This window comes from Ovis aries, chromosome 8, assembly GCF_016772045.2.
Source record: "Ovis aries strain OAR_USU_Benz2616 breed Rambouillet chromosome 8, ARS-UI_Ramb_v3.0, whole genome shotgun sequence".
Taxonomy (NCBI): Eukaryota; Metazoa; Chordata; class Mammalia; order Artiodactyla; family Bovidae; genus Ovis; species Ovis aries.
In genome coordinates this window covers 40,473,724-40,491,316 of record NC_056061.1, presented here as the reverse complement: position 1 = coordinate 40,491,316, position 17,593 = coordinate 40,473,724, and the positions used below count along the sequence as shown (strand labels likewise).

The 17,593-nt window shown below is 39.4% G+C and overlaps 1 protein-coding gene and 1 non-coding gene across 3 annotated transcripts in view; one reads left to right on the top strand and one right to left on the bottom strand.

Annotated features, from left to right (window-relative positions):
• FHL5 (four and a half LIM domains 5) overlaps positions 1-17,593 on the top strand; it is a 62,586-nt gene that overhangs the window by 8,640 nt on the left and 36,353 nt on the right. The window lies entirely within an intron of this gene.
• Positions 5,733-5,804, bottom strand: TRNAW-CCA (transfer RNA tryptophan (anticodon CCA)). Its single transcript has one exon. It is a non-coding gene; the product is annotated as a tRNA-Trp (tRNA).

The window sequence follows — 17,593 nt, the reverse complement described above, 5'->3', positions numbered from 1 at the left end:
ATTCAACATTTCTTTAGCAGTTCACAGATATAATTTGCATGCAGGGAGGAAAAAATGCATCTGACACCAAGCTATCATCTCACCTAAATGAAGGAAGGTGTAAAAATTATTTCTGGCCTTGTAATTACATTCATTCTATTAATTTGATGCTTTGAACATTTCTGCACTTACACTATTACAGAAGATTCTAATCACTGAGAGTTTTTTTTTTATAAACTGTATTACTACAATCTAATTTTGTTCAAAATTTTTCCTTATTTTCAAAGTGATATATTATGCACTGTACAATTTTTAAAGTAATGAACAGTAAAAACTCTTTAAAAATCTATAACTTTAATCAATAATTTTAACATTTGAGCATATTTTCTTCTAAACTTGTTTTCTACTCTTCAAAAATATTTATGTGGTCAAGATGACACTGATTATTTAATTCCTACTTTTTTCCCACTTAAAGCAGTATTAGGAGAATTTTGCCATGTCATTAAGTAATTTTCCAAACACCATATTAATAATTTCTAATGTTATTTTAAAAGGCATTTAGTAAATAATTTTATATTTTTTAAGCAGTGTGCAGAAGTTCTTTTCAAACCCTAGTTAAGTATAATTTAATAAACACTCAACAAAATATAACTAAAAAACACAAAATGTATTTTATGTTTTCTGTAAATGGAAAAGACAGTAAATATTTTAGATTTCAAAAACTATTCAGCTCTGCAGTGATAGTTCAAAAGTAGCCATAGACTGTAAATGAAAGAGACTGTGTTTCAATAAAACTTTATAGACACTGAAAATTGAATGTCATAAATTTCACATAGCAAAAAAAGTATCCTTGTTTTGATTTTCTTTGATCACTCAAAAATGTAAAAGCTGTGCTTAGGCCTCAAGCCATGCAAACACAGACTGTGGCTGGATTTTTGTTCTTGAGATGTAGTTTGCAACTTCCACCTAGCAGCCTAGTTCCAAGAACCTTGGCTTCACCAAGTTTGAAAAAGTTCCATGAACACAGAAATGTGAATATATTCTTAAGGAGAGATAAATAACTTTTATTAGGTGCTCAGAAATTCTTTTTTTTATTTAAATTTATTTATTTTAATTGGAGGCTAATTACTTTACAATATTGTATTGGTTTTGCCATACATCAACATAAATCCACCATGGGTATACACGTTTGCCATCCTGAACCCTCCTCCCACCTCCCTCCCTGTACAATCCCTCTGGGTCATCCCAGTGCACCAGCCCCGAGTATCCTGTATCCTGCATGGAACCTGGACTGGCGATTCATTTCTTATATATTTTACATGTTTCAATGTCATTCTCCCAAATCATCCCACCCTCTCCCTCTCCCACAGAGTCCAAGTCTGTTCTATACATCTGTGTCTCTTTTGCTCTCTCACATACAGGGTTATCATTACCATCTTTCTAAATTCCATATATATGGGTTAGTATACTGTATTGGTGTTTTTTTTTTTCTGGCTTACTTCACTCTGTATAATAGGCTCCAGTTTCATCCACCTCATTAGAACTGATTCAAATGTATTCTTTTTAATGGCTGAGTAATACTCCATTGTGTATATGTACCACAGCTTTCTTATCCATTCATCTGCTGATGGACATCTAGGTTGCTTCCATGTCCTGGCTATTACAAACAGTGCTGCGATGAACATTGGGGTACATGTGTCTCTTTCAATTCTGGTTTCCTCAGTGTGTATGCCCAGCAGTGGGATTGCTGGGTCATAAGGCCATTCTATTTGCAGTTTTTTAAGGAATCTCCCCACTGTTCTCCATAGTGGCTATACTAGTTTGCATTCCCACCAACAGTGTAAGAGGGTTCCCTTTTCTCCACACCCTCTCCAGCATTTATTGCTTGTAGACTTTTGGATCACAGCCATTCTGACCGGTGTGAAATGGTACCTCATTGTGGTTTTAATTTGCATTTCTCTGATAATGAGTGATGCTGAGCATCTTTTCATGTGTTTTTAGCCATCTGTATGTCTTCTTTAGAGAAATGTCTATTTAGTTCTTTGGCCCATTTTTTGATTGGGTCATTTATTTTTCTGGGATTGAGCTGTAGGAGTTGCTTATATATTTTTGAGAATAATTATTTGTCAGTTGCTTCATTTGCTATTATTTTCTCCCATTCTGAAGGCTGTCTTTTCATCTTGCTTATAGTTTCCTTTGTTGTGCACAAGCTTTTAATTTTAATTAGGTCCTATTTGTTTATTTTTGCTTTTATAAGATATTCTTAAGCTCAAACTGTTTAAGAATTACTGTTCTAGATAATAGACCCGAAAGCACTTTGTAAACCACATATGTGTGTTAGTCGCTCAGTCGTGTCCAACTGTTTGTGACCCTGTGGACTGTAGCCTGCCAGGTTCCTCTGTCCGTGGGATTTCCCAGGCAAGAATACTGGAGTGGGTTGCCATTCCCTTCTCCAGGAGATCTTCCCAACCCAGGGATCAAACATGGGTCTCCCCTATTGTGGACAGATTCTTTACTGTCTGAGCCACCAGGGAAGCCCTTGTAAACCATAAATCATTATTAAAATACCTATTACTACTTTGAGAAGGCAATGGCACCCCACTCCAGTACTCTTGCCTGGAGAATCCCATGGATGGAGGAGCCTGGTAGGCTGCAGTCCATGGGGTCGCTGAGGGTCGGACATGACTGAGCGACTTCACTTTCACTTTTCACTTTCATGTGTTGGAGAGGGAAATGGCAACCCACTCCAGTGTTCTTTCCTGGAGAATCCCAGGGACGGGGGAGCCTGGTGGGCTGCCATCTATGGGGTTGCACAGAGTCGGACACGACTGAAGTGACTTAGCATAGCATAGCATAGCATTAGTACTTTGCTTATGATACTTTTCACTCAGATACCAAGTGATCTGAAAAAAATTGATTAATGAAAATAAATGTAGGTAATTATCAGAATTCTATCTGAAAAACTGATACTCAAAATTCAAAAATCTTATGAACTGTAATCTAAAGAGGGACTAGATTACAAGTTAAATTACTAAAGACATTTAAAATAGAATCAATGGTTATTCTGATCAAGGTAATTAAAATATTTATTTATTGTTTGTTTTTTGACTGAGCCAAGAGCTTAGAAATAACACTATTCATTCCTTCACTTTGTTTTTGTTAAGTTTTAAACTACAAAGTTAAAATAATCAGAGAATCCTAATTTACCATTCCGATTAATAAAAACTAGCCTGTGTATAGAGAAGGCAATGGCAACCCACTCCAGTACTCTTGCCTGGAAAATCCCATGGACCAAGGAGCCTGGTGGGCTACAGTTCATAGAGTCGCTAGGAGTTGGATGTGACTGAGCGACTTCACTTTTACACATTGGAGAAGGAAATGGCAACCCACTCCAGTGTTCTTGCCTGGAGAATCCCAGGAATGGGGGGGCCTGGTGGGCTGCCGTCTATGGGGTCACACAGGGTTGGACACGACTGAAGCGACTTAGCAGCAGCAGCAGCAGCAAATAACTCAGACTCAGTGCTCCTTCCTGTTGCCAGGTGGCTGCAGTGGGCTCCCTCCAGGAGAGCAGAGTTTAGGCCTATGCCTTGGCAAATCCCACTGGAGGGAAGTGGGAAACACTTGAGTGGGGTCCTTTGCCCAGTTGCTTCTCAGTTAAGAGACCTCCCAGGTAGAACAGAATTAGCAAGTGAAGGGACAAACATTTCACCTCCAAAACTTTCCAAAGACAAATTCCTTTACATGGCCAGTTTAGAAGTCTGAGAGAAATGAGAGATTCTTTAATATGATTTTTAATTCAAAAAATATTCCTGCTTCTTTGTATAAATGTAAGCTCTGCTGGAATAGAGCTATTCAAAAAACCATAAAGGATGATGCTATTAAAGTGTTGCACTCAATATGTCAGTAAATCTAGAAGACCCAGCAGTGCCCACAGGACTAGAAAAGGTCAATCCTCATCCCAGTTCCCAAGGATAGTACTAAAGAATGTTCAAACCATAGGGCAGTTGTACTCATCTCCCATGCTAGTAAGGTCATGCTTAAAATCTTGCATGCTAGGCTTCAGCATTACTCAAACCAACAACTTCTAGATGTCCAAGTTAGGTTTAGAAAAGGAAGAGGAATCAAATTGCCAACATTCCCTGGATCATAGAGAAAGAAAGGGAATTTTAGAAAAACATCTACTTCTGTTCCATCTACTACACTAAAGCCTTTGACTGTGTGGATCATAACAAACCATAGAAAGCTCTTAAAGAGACGGGAATACTAGACCATCTTATCTGTCTCCTGAGAAAGCTGTAGCAGGTCAAGAAGCAAGTCAGATGCTGTATGGAAAAACTGATTGGTTCAGGATTGAGAAAGGAGTATAACAGGGCTGTCTGCTGTCATTCTGCTTATACCTATATGCTAAGCACATCATGAGAAATGCCGGGCAGGATGAGTTACAAGTGGAACGAAGATAGGTGCAAGAAACATCAACAACCTCGGATATGTGGATGATACCACTCTAATGGCAGAAAGTGAAGAGGAACTAAAGAGCCTCTTGATGAGGGTGAAGGAGGAGAGTGAGAGAGCTGGCTTAAAACTAAATGTTAAAAAACTAAGATCATGTTATCTGGCCCCATTACTTCAAGGCAAATAGAAGAAGAAAAGGTGAAAATAGTGACAGATATCCTCTTCTTGGGCTCCAAAAGCACTGTGGGTGGTGACTGTAGCCATGCAATCAGAAGACGATTGCTTCTTGGCAGGAAAGTTATGACAAACCCAGACAGTGTGGTGAAAAGCAGAGACATTACTCTGCTGACAAAGGTCCATATAGTCAAGGCTGTGGTCTTCCCAACGGTTATGTACTGGTGTGAGAGCTGGACTGTAAAGAAGGCTGAGCGCTAAAGAATTTATACCTTCAAACTGTGGTATTGAGAAGACTCCTGAGAGTCCCTTGGACTGCAAGGAGATCGAGCCAATCAATCTTAAGGGACATCAACTCTGAATACTCTTTGCAAAGACTGATGCTGAAGCGCCAGTACTTTGGTCACCTGATGCCAACAGCTGACTCACTGGAAAAGTCCCTGATACTGGGAAAGACTGAGGGCAGAAGGAGAACAGGGCGTTAGAGGTTGAGATGACTGGATGGCATCACTGATGCAATGAACATGAACTTGGGCAAACTTCGGGAGACGGTGAGGGACAGGGAGGCCTGGCTTACTGCAGTCCATGGGGTTGCAAAGAGTCAAACACAACTTGGCGACCGAACAACAGTAACAACTGTAATTTTAGTTTAGTATAAATTTAAGTCATCAATGTAAACTGTTGAAATGCCAAATAAGAGAGATTTTCAGTTGTTACACGTCCCAGCCCTGCTTAACAGAATGGTTTTCAGCCAAGCAAGAAGAGGGCAGTAGGCTAAAATTATTCATAGCAACGTGTAGTTGAGTTTTGAAAGTTCTGACGTGTAACAGTAAGTGACCTTTCACCTATCCAGATATGGACCACCCTCCCAAGTGTGGTCCCTCTAGCAGCTGTAGCAATGATCTCTAGCCTAGTCCACACCCCCACCTACTGCTTCCCACACAGCTGTGTGGAGTCCTTGCTGCTTTTCCCCACCTTTACTTAGAAAGTGAAAGTGAAAGTGAATTCGCTCAGTCGTGTCCGACTCTTTGCAACACCGTGGACTATAGCCTACCAGGCTTCTCCATCCATGGGATTCTCCAGGCAAGAATACTGGAGTGGGTTACCATTTCCTTCTCCAGGAGATCTTCCCAACCCAGGGATCAAACCTGGGTCTCCTGCATTGGAGGCAGATGCTTTAACCTCTGAGCCATCAGGGAAGCCCACCTTTACTTAGAGACTTGCTTTTATTCCACCTTCAAGCTACAGATCTAAACATGCACATGGGTTCCCAATTGTGTCTAACTCTTTGCAACCCCATGGACTGTAGCCTGCCAGGCTCCTCTGTCCATTGGATTCTCCAGGCCAGAATACTGAAATGGGTTGTCATTTCCTCCTCCAGGGAGTTTTCTCTACCCAGGGATGGAACCTGCATCTCCTGCATTGGAAGGCAGATTCTTTACCACTGAGTTACAGCTCTGGATGAAGCTTTACCTGACATTTTCTAGAAATCTCCTAAAATTTCCAGGGCATCCTGTGCCTACATCCAAGTTTTTATGTCCAGATGCCCTCTCCTTCCTCCTCTCACTCCCTCTCATCCACAATATTTAGTGAGTGACCAGCACGTGTTGATAATATGCTAGACATGAGCCAGTTTGGGGCCAACATAACATCTGTCCTGCCTGAAGCTCCCTTTTGAGCAGGAAGGACGATTAACTAGGGCTATGGTGCACAGTGTGTGCTGACATACGGAGAGCTGTGGAGTTTTAGATCCAGGACTCTGGTCTGGTGGCACAGTGATGGAGTAAGGTGCTTATCTGTAAGTCTCTCCCATGCCAGAGTAGAAGTTTTTCACAAGGAGAGACCCAGGTTTACCTTCACTGCCAAGCACTATGTTAGGTACTCAAGAGCTCTTTGTGAAAACTACAGAAATAAAGCTCACCGTGTTCAGAGAATTGTTTGATGTTGTTGGGTTTAAAACTGAAGAAACCAGGTCAACGCAGATGCCAGATTTTGAAAGGTCTGAAACTCTATGCTAGAGAACTTAGACCAGGAATAGGTCACAGAAAGCAATGTTATTCAAAGACAGTCATTTAAAGACTCTGGATCAGTCCAATTTCTAAAGTAGGAGGGGAGTGGCAGTTTGACCCTAAATAGTTTTCCTATGGCCAAAGCTTCAACTTTCCTCCTGCATTCATTCAACAGATACTTAGGCCAGGCTCTCTTTCAGGCGCCAGGGACACAGGCCTGAACAAGGCAGAGGGCTCTGCTACCGCTAGTGTGACAGGTTGGCAGGCCTTAAAAATTCGCACATTGAGTGAGCTCTGGGGTGAAAATGAAAATAACACTAAATCATAACCATACTTGTCAACTAATACTGTGAACATTTGGTTTCCAAAGGAATGACAACAGATTTTCCCCTTTGCTTTATACACAGAATTAGCATAAACAACCTGAGATCCACACATTGTATTGCCAAAGCTGTAACTCACAAGTGCTGAGTGAAGGCCATGAATACTTTGGGTCCAATCATTTTCCTTTGACAGATACCAAGAACTGACTCTGGTTAAATCTCTGAGACTGAGAACAGATAAAAATTAGAGCTGATTTTAAAGATTACCCTGTAACTATTTCAGTGGCCACCCACTCCATCACCAACAAATTTGAAACTGTCAAGAGAGTAGCTTGTAATTATTGATTAGTATTATCAACAAAGTATAGGATATAACCCTGCCTTGTATTTTTTTAAATCACATTCTGGGTAGGAGGATTATTTTGCTTCAGGCGTAAATACTAGGAAAACTAGTTAGCCTTAATCTCCACCCCTTCTCCAACCCAAATCCAAACTCCCTCTTCCTAGCATATAAACTCACACAGACATACACACAAACACACACACCACACATGCACACACATCATTACCTCAATTTTTTAGGTGAGGATGCGGAAGATAAAGCTTTTCTTCCCAACTGCACAGTTAATCAGTAATAACTATAACAAAGGGCTTCTCTGGTAGCTCAGAAGGTAAAGAGTCTGCCTGCAGTGTGGGAGATCTGGTTTGATCCCTGGGTCGCAAAGAGCCCCTGGAGGAGGGCATGGCAACCCACTCCAGTATTCTTGCCTGGGAAAATCCCATGGACAGATGAACCTGACTGGCTATAGTCCATGGGGATGCAAAGAGTCAGACATGCTGAGCAACTAACACACACAACTATAGCAAAAACCAATAGAAATTGAATTGTCTCGAATGTTGGGGGGAACATGTACTTGCTTTTGAGGCTAATGACATGGTTTTGTACAGCTAGTGGCAGCTTGCCTTCAGGCATGTAATGATCGCCTCTCTTCATGCACGTGAGGCTGTAACCTGGACACAGTGAAAAGGTAGAGTGCTGGATACAGATAGTGCCAGCACTAAAGAGCATCTTGATGAAAGTGAAAGAGGAGAGTGAAAAAGCTGGCTTAAAACTAAACATTCAGAAAACTAAGATCATGGCATCTGGTCCCACCACTTCATGGCAAATAGATGGGAAAACAGTGGAAACAGTGACAGATTTTATTTTCTTGGGCTCTAAAATCACTGTAGATGGTGACTGCAGTGATGAAATTAAAAGACACTTGCTCCTTAGAAGAAAAGCTATGACAAACCTGGACAGCATATTAAAAAGCAGAGACATTACTTTACCAAAAATGTTTCATCTACTCAAAGCTATAGTTTTTCCAGTAGTCACGTATGGATGTGAGAGTTGGACTATAAAGAAAGCTGAGTGCCAAAGAATTGATGTTTTGAACTGTGGTGTTGGAGAAGACTCTTGAGAGTCCTTGGTCTGCAAGGAGATCAAACCAGTCAATCCTAAAGGAAATCAGTCCTGAATATTCATTAGAAGGACTGATGCTAACGCTCCAATACTTTGGCCACCTGATGCTAAGATCTGACTCATTGGAAAAGACCCTGATGCTGGGAAAGATTGAAGGCAGGAGAAAGGGATGACGGAGGATGAGATGGTTGGATGGCATCATCGATTCAACGGACATGAGTTTGAGCAAGCTCCAAGAGTTGGTGATGGACAGGGAAGCCTAGGGTGCTGCAGTCCATGGGGTTGCAAAGAGTTGGACGTGACTGAGCGACTGAACGGAAGTGAACTTCACCTCTTCCGTTTTTAAAAAAATCACAGCGGTAACCAAAGCTGTCATTTCATAACAAAGTTTTGCCTGTGTCTGTATGAAAACAGTGATAGCACATGGCTTCTATAAGGAACCTGGAGATCTGAATTCTGGATGAAGTTTTTTCAATGACCACTCTGTAAGCTTAAAAAAGGTCAATTTGCCTTCCTGGACTTCAGTTTTTCTCACATGATAGATGAGAGGAATAAACTAGAGAATTTCAAAAATCCCTCTCAGTTCCTAGATCTAGTGATACTGTGAAAATGGGCTGAAATCAGAAGCATTTTTTAAAGAGAACGAAAAATATCAAAATGACTGGAGCACTAGACGCTTTCTCTCTAAATATCTTATTGTATCTATAGGGGATTCCTTTCTCCAAGTTTCTCTATAATTCTTCTACGTCTCCACATCTTCCTTCCTTCTTTCTCTATCTTTCCTCATCCTTGTTGTAATGACTGAGATTTAATTATTTTAGTAAACTATTGAAGTAAAGATTGGTTGGTTGTACAACTAATATATTGGAAAGTGCAAGTCAATTCTTTCTCTTTCCTTTAGAGAAATGAGATCATGCAGACCAAAGTTGAGAAACTAACTGTGTGAAATTACCAAGCCAGTGGTACATGCAAGACTCTTTAAAATGGGTCACTAAACCGGCATTAAATTTCAGCTGATTTTAAAGAAAATCTCATTTCTATTTAACAATTTGGTCCTAAAGTTCAATCTTTACTAACTAGTAATCTAGTCTGAAAAGAAGTTTAATAAAAATTCATCTTGATTAGCAATGTGGGTATTTCCTTCTAAGTATTTATGAAATTTTATTTGGAAGATATATTCTATTTTCTGGAAAAAATACTAGATCTATAAACATCCTCTTTGGAGTTTAGTTTCTATCCCTGTAAAATAAGGAGGTAAAATTGATCTATCTCTTCTAGTCATTATGTTCTATCATCAAGAACAAGTGACTTAAGTAAGTTTAGTCTTTTGATTTAAGATTTCATTTAGTTTTTAAAATAGGTCATTTGGTACAAAATTCAAAAGGTACAAAAGACTATATACAAGCAGAAAATAAATCTCACTACCTTCCCAGTCTCTTCATCGCTGTTTTGAGTTTCTTCAAGAGTGACTAGGTATTTTTTTTTTTTTTGGCTGATTTAGTTCTTTATTATTTTTTCCTCTCACGTTTTAAAAAATTATTATTTTTTTTTAACTTTACAATATTGTATTGGTTTTTCCACACATCAACATGAATCCACCACGGGTGTACACATGTTCCCAATCGCATACCCCCCCACCCACCTCCCCACCAGGTACTTTTAAGTTAAGTGTTGATTAATGAGAAGGTAAGCTTTTTTTGATCAGTACCAAATGTTATAGCACTATTAGGACAACAAACTATATATATATTCTTCAAATTTTCTACCATTAATTCCTATATATTTCAGCAAGGTTTATTTTTCCATAACTCATAATTGTTTTAAGGTATTTTGATATATATTATCTAATTTGCTTCAAAGCACCATCTATGGGTGTGATTTACAATATTCTGCCTCATAAGGCAGAACACAAATGTCATATTTTTCTGCCATATATGTATTTAGATGCTTCCAAAATGCCAAATGGAATGATCAGAGTAGTTTTATAAACTGGTTCTTTGACTTGTCAGTGCAAAAGTCATGAAAATGATTAACTGAGAGTTACGAATTTCGAGAATGAGTGGAAATTGTGTTCCTATGAAGAGGGGCACTTATGCCTTATGGTCAGCCCTCAGTGGCAGACTGCTGGGATTGCCACCCTCTCCCCTGGTCTGTGAAGGACCAAGGAGAATCCCTACTAGAAGTTCACAGGGGTATAAAAACTGCAGTGACTATTACTGTTGAAAACAGAATAAAAAGGTCCAAAGGGACATCTACTCCAAACCTGTATCCATCTATTAAACTGCTGGTAGACTTGCAAAGACAAGACATTGGCTACCCTCTGATTTGCCTACCAGTTCAGAGAAAAAGAAAGAGTATCTGGTGTCTCCTCCCTATAAATTAAGGGAAGATAGTTTATACCTGGCATGCTTCTAGTCACTAGAGATTCATAAGGATGCCTTCCAACAGAATATTCAAGATGGGTGGTACTTCAGCTTATTTTCTTGATCTTGAGTCATCATCACTTTCAGTAAAAAATGACTAAGTTTTATCTGAGACGTTTTAAAAGATCATTCAGTAAGTGCTGGACACTTCTAGGCTCCATGTGGAGCACAGAAATGAGTAAGATACAAAGTTAAGTGGGTCTTTGGAAGCATTACTAAGAACAAAACTAGTGAAGGTGATGGAATTCCAGCTGAGCTAATTGAAATCGTAGAAGATGATGCCGACAAACTGCTGCACTCAATATGCCAGCAAATCTGGAAAACTCAGCAGTGGCCACAGGAAAGGATCAGTGTTCATTTCAATCCCAAAGAAGGGCAATGCCAAAGAATGTTCAAACTACTGTACGATTGTGCCTCATTTCACATGCTAGCAAGGTTATGCTCAAAGTCCTTCAAGCTAGCCTTCAGCAGTACATGAATTGAGAACTTCCAGATGTACAAGCTGTGCCTAGAAAAGGCAGAGGAACCAGAAATCAAATTGTTGACATTCATTGGATTATATAGAAAGCAAGGGAATTCCACAGAAACATCTAATTCTACTTTATTTACTATGCTAAAGCCTTTGACTGTATGAATCACAACAAGCTGTGAGACATTTTTAAAAAGATGGGAATGCCAGACCATCTCACCTGCCTCCCGAGAAATCTGTGTGGAGGTCAAGAAGCAACAGTCAGAACCAGCCATGGAACAACAGACTGGTTCCAAATTGGAAAAAGAGTACATCAGGGTGTATATTGTCACCTGCTTATTTAACTTATATGCAGAGTACAGCATGTGAAATGCCAGGCTGCATGAACCACTAAGCTGGAATCAAGACTGCCGGGAGAAATACCAACAACTTCAGATATGCCACCCTAGTGGCAGAAAGTGGAGAGGAAGTAAAGAGCCTCTTGATGGAGGTGAAAGAGGAAAGTGAAATAGTTGGTTCAAAACTCAATATTCAAAAAACTAAGATCATGGCATCTGGTCCCATCACTTCATGGCAAATACAAGGGGAAAAAGTGAAAACAGTAACATATTTTCTTTTCTTTGGCTCCAAAATCATTGTGGACAGTACTGTAGCCATGAAATTCAAAGACATTTGCTCCTTGGAAGGAAAGCTATGACAAACCTAGACAGCATATTTAAAAGCAGAGACATCACATTGCCAACAAAGGTCCATCTAATCAAAGCTATGGTTTTTCCAGTAGTCATGTACGGATGTGAGAGTTAGACCATAAAGAAGGCTGAGCTTCTTTGATGCTTTCAAATTGTGATGCTACAGAAGACTCTTGAGAGTCCCTTGGACTGCAAGAAGATAAAACCAGTCAATTCTAAAGGAAATCAACCCTGAATATTCATTGGAAGGACTGATGTTGAAGCTCCAATACTTTGGCCACCTGATGTAAAGAGCTGACTCATTGAAAAAGATCTCAGTGCTGGGAAAGAGTGAAAGCAAAAGGAGAAAGGGGCAACAGAAGATGAGATGGTTAGATAACATCACCAACTCAATGGGCATGAATTTGAGCAAACCCTGGGAGATAGTGAAGACCAGGGAAACCTGGCGTGCTGTGGTCCATGGGGTTGCAGAGTCAGATACAACTTCGTGACTGAACAACAACAAAGATACAGTGGTTGCCCTCGGTGAGCCTACGTTATGGTCATAAGGAGTACAATAACCTCCTTCTCCTCCATAACTTATAATAGAAGTTGGAATATAAACATTATCTAAAAGAAACACAAAGGGCCTTCATTGAACATACTGTAATACAACCTGTAAATGTAACTCATGTACTTTATATATACATTATAATATAAATTCATATATCTTAAAATGCAAAAATGTCTGCAGCTTTAAGTTAATACTTGAAATAGAACTTGTTGATAAGAGTCTATTTCAGAAGGCCCAGAAAAGAGGTCCTTTTCCATCATTATGTTTTATGAATTAGAAGAAGGTCATAAACCAAAAGAATCTATAATACACATTAATGCCAGGGTACATAAAAACCAGTATATTATATGGTTAGACTTATCTTATTCTTAGGGAAGAACTGTGTGATTGATTGTGAACTCTTATTTAGTGCCCTTAGTTAAATGACTGAAAGTTCTTCCCAATTTGTTTAACTGGAGTTGTCATTTCAAGCCATTTTTCGACTTAGAAAACTATTTTATAGGGTCTATTAAACAAAGGATACATTTATCATTTTATATTGGCCACCTTCCAAATAAAGCATACTCTTCACTACACTGGAGAGTTTCTAATGTTATTTTTCATCAGAATAGAAGTGGTTTCTCATATTTAAAAACATATTTATTGGAAGAAAAATCATGGAAAGCATTTTTTGCTTGATTCTTCTATATTCTGAGTAACATTACTTTTAGGTTTTCAAGATTACACGGAGTTAAGAAGCATCAACCAGACTGTTGTGATTAGAGCACTCAGCTCATCTTTCCTAAATTTCTGGGTCCGTGGTTATTACCATAACCTGCTCTCAAGCCACTGTGTAAAGTGAATATATTTATCATCTTCTTAAGGTGAATTAATTAAGGATAGAGTTTTCTCATTACTAATTATGGAAGGAAATTAGAGTTTTATTTTCAAACACCAAGAAAACAAAATAGCTGTCTTGGTTTTATAGTGATCAAATCACAGTGTCTTTACAACACATGACATTGAACTTAAAAATTGAAGGAAAAAAGGTACAAAAGACATTGCGTTTCCTGTCTGATGAAGCACATTCCACTAAGCCATAGCAAAATTCTCCTGTGATCTTGTGAACTCAAATACCTGGCGCTGTAAGGAATTCAGCTGACTAGCATGTGTTAGAGATTCAGTCTTTCTAGAGTAGACTTAGTTTCTACAGTGGCAGGTCACACTTCTTGCTAAATATACTTGTATTTGTCAACAGATGCAAGAAAAAGCAGGTAGAAACAGTGCTAAGTAGACAAATCAATGAGCTCCCCCCCCAGTGTTGAGAAAACTACTCCGGCTCAGATGGGGTTTCCCTGGTGGTGTTAGTGGTAAGGAACACACCTGCCAGTGCAGGAGACACAAAAGACGTGGTTTCAGGCCTTGGGTCAGGAAGATCCCCTGGAGTAGGAAATGCCGACCATTTCAGTATTTTTGCCTGGAAAATCCCAGGGACAGAAGAGCCTGACCAGCAATGGTCCATGGGGTCTCAAAGAGTCAGACATGACTGAAGCAACTTAGCACAGCACAGCACACAGGGCTCAGATACTGAGAGTAGTCAGTGAGCATGAAGAAGGTGACCTCAAATAGAAAAGAAGACCAGCCAAACAAAGCAAAACAAAACAGAACCAAAAAACTATCACAACTACTATCTTCAGTATTCCATACAGTACTTGAATTTTTCAAAAAGCTTAGAAATGGGTGAAGGAAATATTCTCTAATATTTGCATCAGATCTGCAGTTATGTTTAGATTAGAATCCACTTCCAGGAAATGAGGTTGATTTGGGGGATTCACAGGCAGGAAATACCCTGCCACTACTATGTGCAGACTCGATGTGAAACATATTTACATAAATTACCACATTTAGTTCAGTCCTCGTATATACCGGGATTCCCTGGTGACTCAGAGGTTAAAGCATCTGCCTGCAATAAGGGAGACCTGGGTTCTATCCCTGGGTCAGGAAGCTCCCCTGGAGAAGGAAATGGCAACCCACTCCAGTATTCTTGCCTGGAGAATCCCATGGACGGAGGAGCCTGATGGGCTACAGTCCACAGGGTTGCAAAGAGTCAGACACAACTGAGCAAATAGCCTAGTCTTGTATATACCAAACCCCAGCACTAAATGAGAATTCAGAACTTTAAGGAGATCCTCAGGCAACCTAGGAACAGTATTTGCTCTTCCAGAACAACTTTTACAGAAATAATAGCAAGTTGACAAGGAGTAGAAGGGAAGACAGCTTATACCTATTGAAAGGATAGTGGTTCCTTCAGGATAAAAACTAAGACAAGCCTAATGATGGATTTAAGAGCAGGAAGTTTGGTATTTCAATAGGCAGAGGCCTAGATAATGCAGTTTCACCTTAAAAGTGGTATTCTTTATGTCTTTAAACTTTTCTTATATCCCAGTGAGGAAAAGAATCAAGGATGGTATCAAAACCATGTATTTTTAAGAGCTCTACTTTTTCTATTTTGTAAAGAATACAACATTTGATAAAATATGGTTATTCTTATATAGTACCATGAACTACATTTTACCTCTGTATCAGTAATAGCTGCCATAACTACATGATTCTGAAAGTAATCCCTCCAAGAAAATCATACAAAGCAGTTGTTTTCTTTGTTAGTATCCACAGAACAAATTAACCAGATGGAAAGCTCTTGTCAGCTGTTTTGTTTCATGGGAGAGCAGTGGCATCAGCTCTCAGGAGAATTCTCATTTGACCTCTCTACACAAAACATTCAGCTTCCAACAAACTGAGCTTGTGAATACATCCCTAGAGACTAATATCAAACATTCCACCACAATTCTATGATGCTTGTTTTAGGTTATTTTTGATTAATGGCCTGAAGTTATGGCTTTAGTTATTTTTAAAATTGTTTGTTGAGTTTTCAAAAGTAGTGTTTCAGGGGTTAGGAAAATAGCCTCCTTCTTCAAAATAGGAACTACAGTTATAATTGCACATTTTCCATCAAGTCAAGTACACCTACAGCCAACTCACTCATGCCTTTTCCATCCCAATCTCACTTGATACTTTAGTAGGATCATACGCTGCTAATGATGTTCTCATTTCTTGGTTAAGAAAAGTAAGAGCCAGAAAGATTAAATTGTTTCCATAGCACTCATTTCTATGCTACGGCTAAAGCAACTACTGCAACAAACTATAGCCTCTGCAACAAACTATAGCCTCTGCATTCCAACCCAGTATTCTCTGTATATTATGTGTTGGGTTATAAGCAAAAACCAGATAATAAAGTACACACAGTCTACTCAACTCCACCATCAGAACGAGGAAAAGAAACAAAAGAAAAATCTAAGAGTACAACTTTACTAGTCATTCTAACTCCTTAGTATTTTCAAATCTGAGAATTTAAATTTTTCTACTGTTCAGTTCAGTCGCTCAATTGTGTCTGACTCTTTGTGACCCCATGGACTGCAGCACACCAGGCTTCCTTGTCCATCACTAACTCCCAGAACTTGCTCAAACTCATGTCCATCAAGTCGGCAATGCCATCCAACCATCTCATCCTCTGTCATCCCCTTCTCTTCCTGTCTTCAATCTTTCCCAACATCAGGGTCTTTTCCAGTGAGTCAGTTCCTTGCATGAGATGGCCAAAGGATTAGAGTTTCAGCTTCAGCATCAGTCCTTCCAATGAATATTCAGGACTGATCTCCTTTAGGATGGACTGGTTGGATCTCCTTGCAATCCAAGGGACTCTCTAGAGTCTTCAGCACTACAGTTCAAAAGCATCAATTCTTCGGCGCTCAGCCTTCTCTGTAGTCCAGCTCTCAAATCTGTACATGACTACTGGAAAAACCATAGCTTTGACTAGATGGACCTTAGTTGGCAAAGTAATGTCTGCTTTTTAAAACACTGTCTAGGTTTATCTATGACAAAGCTTCAAAGGAGCAAGAGTCTTTTAATTTCATGGCTGCAGTCACCATCTGCAGTGATTTTGGAGCCCCCCAAAAATAAAGTTTCTACTGTAAAACATATATTAATACTTATTTCATCTGCCCTAGTTTACACAGACTGTGGAGGATATATTTCTTCATATATCTCACTTAACTCTGCCCAAGTTCTGTCAAATTCAGTCACTCAGATAACACTTCAGTGAAACAATACTTCAGCTAACATCACAGATTTCAGAAGACAATGACCTTGCAATCTTGGTAAAGACATGATTTGTCTCTGAAAATCATATTCACAGGCTGTTGAAACTTCCAACAGAGAACTGAAGTATCTGATCATAACAGTTCAAAAACTGTTAATGGAAGCTTACTGGTACCCACAGTTTAGAAAGAAACCCTTTAATAATATCAATAGATTAGCCACCTTCTGCTGGTTCCGTGATACCTTCCTCAGCTGGGATTTAAAGGGCATTCTAGCTGACTTCTTCCGGGAAAGTGAAAGGACCCTCCTTGCCATAGACAAGAAGCTTCCTTGGAGCTTCACCTTCTGTTCCCTAATCTCTATCTCAGTCCTTGGATGTATTTGCCAAAGATATAATAGATATGAATTAATTTACTATTGAAGTCAAATGTGCAAATCCTTAACTTTTTTATTCTTGAACCTTTATCTTTTATGCTATCGATAGAATCCTCTATGTTTTCATTAGGACTTGTCTTGGATTCTGAGCTCACGGGAAATAGGAAGTTTTCCATTCATTCATTTCTTCAGTCATAAAACATGTGCTGAAGCCCTGCTGTGCTCAGACATGAGACACACAGAAGTAGGGCTTCATCCCTCCCTTGAGGAGCTTAGAAGTGAGAAAGACACACAATACAAATGTGGTGAAAACCCACATATGTATGAACTAATGAGAGCCACTTCTGTGTCCTCAGAGATCTGAGAAAGCTACAGAGAAGGATTTTTAGCTGGACCTTGAGCCATGAGGAGGTGGACAAGGTAGGGGATGAGAAGGAGAAGGTCATTAAAGATAGAAGAAAAGTCATGTGTGAAGGCTCAAAGGTATAAAAAGACATAGTGCATTTGAACAATAGGCAGTCATGCATGCATACTAAGTTGCTTCAGTCGTGTCC